Source organism: Phaseolus vulgaris, chromosome 1 (genome assembly GCF_000499845.2).
Source record: "Phaseolus vulgaris cultivar G19833 chromosome 1, P. vulgaris v2.0, whole genome shotgun sequence".
In the NCBI taxonomy this organism is placed as follows: Eukaryota; Viridiplantae; Streptophyta; class Magnoliopsida; order Fabales; family Fabaceae; genus Phaseolus; species Phaseolus vulgaris.
The window spans coordinates 12,895,857-12,899,537 of record NC_023759.2 but is presented as its reverse complement, the minus strand read 5'-3'; positions in this window follow the sequence as shown (position 1 = coordinate 12,899,537).

Sequence of the window (3,681 nt, the reverse complement as noted above, 5' to 3'; positions counted from 1 at the left end):
TCGTTTTGCTGTCAAATTAATATGATTCTAGCGTAGACTTGTCTAACACTAGAGAGATGATAGTATAATTGTGGACAAATGTCCCCAAGTCGTCTCCCAACGAATCCAATAGTAAAATTAGCTGATCAGGGTTTAAAATCTATCTGCAAACAATAAAAGTTAGCAATAACAATAAAGATAAAAAGGGGTTTAGATAGTTATGCAGAAAACATAAAAGAGATTAAAATAGCAAATAAAAAGCGGTTGATCCCAAGTTCTTCCACCATTGAATTCTTCACAGGTTCTCTAAAGATTAATCTTTTCTCAATCCTCCAACAGAGCTAAACCAGATTGAACATGCGCCAATACTGAAACTCACCAGTAAAGCATGCGTCTACTAGTTTAATCAATACCCACTTTGTTCCATGCGTATACTCCATGGGAATGTTTACCTCCTCTCTCTTGAATCATGCGCCCAAGAAATTAATTAGAACGATGCGAACTAACTACAAAACCAAAGTTTAAGATAAGGAAGACTCTCAATCATGCGTTCAAGTACAACCTCTCACAAAAACCAGTTTTCCAGGAGATTAGACAATAAAAACAACTGCTATAGAGAATTAAAAATCGAAACTTTTATTGAACAAAACCTCAGAACTCAATGGGGAATTACAAAAGAATCAACCAAAAAGGTTTAGCCTTCTATGCGGAGGCAAAACAAAAGAATTACTAAGAAGAAAATAAACTAAGAAAACCCTATGAAGCTCTCCCTTTTCTCCTTGATGCTTGTGTCCTTTTATATGCTTTTCTGCTTCAAGGATCTTGGGAAAATATTGCAGTTTAGATTTTGTAAACAGTTTCAACTTTCCATAATTCTTTTTATTTTGCAGAAGATTTGCTTCTAATTCTGTTTCTGGAATCTTGTAGCTTTTATTTTCTCTTTCTTCTCCTCATAATTTGTTTTCTGTTTTGATTCAAAGAAACAACTTGGACTTTTGCATGTTTGGCCCATTCACAAAGGTAAATGCTTCAGATAATTTACCCTAAAAACACAAAATTACCAAAGATAATAGTTAAGGCCCAAATAAACTCAATTATATGAATATTAATTAAAACAATGGATTTATTTATTATTATAGTCCAATAATCTATGATTAAGGCTATTGTGTGTGAATAAAGATATGCTCATCAGCCGGTCATGAGCACATGTGCCATGTGCCTTGTCATTTTGCATTTCATTTGGCTCTCATTTCATTTGGAATTAGCTTAGCTTTCACGGCCCTATAGCCTATAAAAAGGAAGGCCATCTCTTGTATTTTCCAAGATTATTGTGAGTAAAGTTATGCTGCCAACATTGTGCCATGCTTTGCTTCTACCTAGTTTCTAGGCTCTAATCTTCATCTTCCTCACTTACCATAGGGCTGACCGAACCTCCCTAATCCCATACATATCATGCACCTTCAAGATCACCATAGCTCCTAGGAGGATCTTGCACATACACATCCATGGCTTCCGCACCATCTTTCACATGATTCTAAGAAGAGCTTCATGAATTTGCCATCAGTTCTCACCTTAAATTGCTAATCTCAAAATTATAAACAAGAGAAACCAATTAAAATGTACAATCCTAAAATCAACTCACGTCATCTGGTATTCAAAGCATGGTTATTTTGTACTTATTTGCTTTGAGTTGATTTCGACAATTTACTTTCTAGCACATTTAAATTCTTGGTTTACCTTCAAGCAATTTAAATTCCGCCTTTACATTCTTGTCATCTACAATTCCGCAATTTTTATTCATTAAGCACTTTAAATTCTGCTTTTGAATTTTATTTTGTGTCAAATTTTTTTCCTTACATCTTTTGCTCGTGTCCTTTGTTCTTAGTGTTCAAGGAGTCTTTCTACTTATTTTTATTTTAATTGTGAAGAGTTAAAAACAAATTGGAAGTTGCGTGAGTAGTGTTTGATTTAATTCCAAACATAGAATGCAAGTGTTCATATGATTTGAATCAAAACCTAACATCTTTTTGAAAAGTGAAAAGTGGACTGACAAAAAAAAATGCATACAACAAGGATATGGAACTTTTGAATCCATAAAGAAAAACAAAGACAAAAGAGTTTTGAGAAGCATTCACATTTCAACTTTCACTTTGCAAATTTCTAAAGAGGATTCTAAGTATATGGCAAATTGTGTTCATAATTGTGGAGTTTAATCCCTCTTACTTTTTCAATTTCTAAGACATTCCAAATCTTCACAATTAAAGTTTAAGTAAGTTTTCTTTCAGTTTTTTTTTCGTGCTTTTCTTGCTTGTCTTGTTAAAGTTTTGTCATTATCTTATTTCTAATTTGGTTTAACTTTTCTTGCTTATCCATCCAACTTTCTTAAGTTTTGTTGTGGGAATCTTTGGTGAGCAAATGTAAGAGCTTTGTCTTCTTTCACTTGAAGTGCTTGCTACCAAGTGTAGACCTTTGTGTGTAGAGAGAAATTTTTTCATGAGTGCATTACTTATTTCCCTCTTTTCTACATAACTGAGTGATGCAAGTAAGGAGAGGATACAATTGTTAATCTTTTTCACTATTTTTTTTTTGTTTTCTTTTGTGCAATTATGACTCATTTGTCTTCAGGAGAATCTTCGAAACCACAATCTCCCTAAAAGGCTTTTCTTTTGGGAGAGCTTGCGAAAACCAAGAGGACATTGACCCAAAAGGAAGAGAAGATGCGGCAATTGGTGGAGAGGTTGCAAAGAATAGAAACGACTCAAGAGAGACAACCTAAAGGAAGGATATGGGAACCAAGAAGAGCCTCTATAAGCTATACTCACTATGGGAGCCAAGAAGAAGACCAAGAATGGTAAATGCATCATTTTTAAGAGAGGCACCACCAACATCCACCATCCAAACCTTTTTTCCCTTTTGTTAAATTGCCTAGTTTTAATGGCAAAGTGATCCCAATGTATATTTAGGATGGGAAGTTAAAGTAGAACAAATTTTAAATGTGTATGAGGTCCAAGAGGACCTAAAGGTTAAGTTAGCTTCCTTAGAACTTTTAGATTATGCCATGCAATGGTGACATCAAACTGTAATGGACATTGGTTTGAACAAGATGCCAACCGTGGTCTCTTGGTATGATTTAAAGGAATTCACGTGCACACGGTTTATTCCTCCTCATTATAGGAAATAACTTTTGTTGAAGCTCCAACGGCTTCAACAAGGACCTACGTGTGTAGATGAATATTACAAAGACTTAGAAACTACTTTGACAAAAATTGATATGCATGATAGTGAGGAGTCAAAGATAGCTAGGTTTGTGAGTGGTTTAAGGAGAGAAATTCAAGATATTATAGAATTATATGAGTACTCTTCTTTGGAAAAATTGGTTTACCTAGCCATGAAGGTAAAATCACAACTTTTGAAGAAAACCAATTTCAAAAATACTCATAATGATGGCTTCTACAAGTCTTCATGGAAGGATAAAAACAAAATTTCTTCAAAAAAATTTCCTTCCAAATTTTCAAAGGAAACCACTTCTAACCATAGAGTTCCTAAAGCTTCCACCTCTACCCTTAAGTCACCCACCAAAACCTCAAACACAAAATGTGTTAAATGTCTAGGTTTTAGGCACATAGCTGCAAATTGTCCATTTAAGAAAACCATGATGGTAAAAGGACGGGGGGTTGTTGTGACCATAGTTCCCAATCCTCA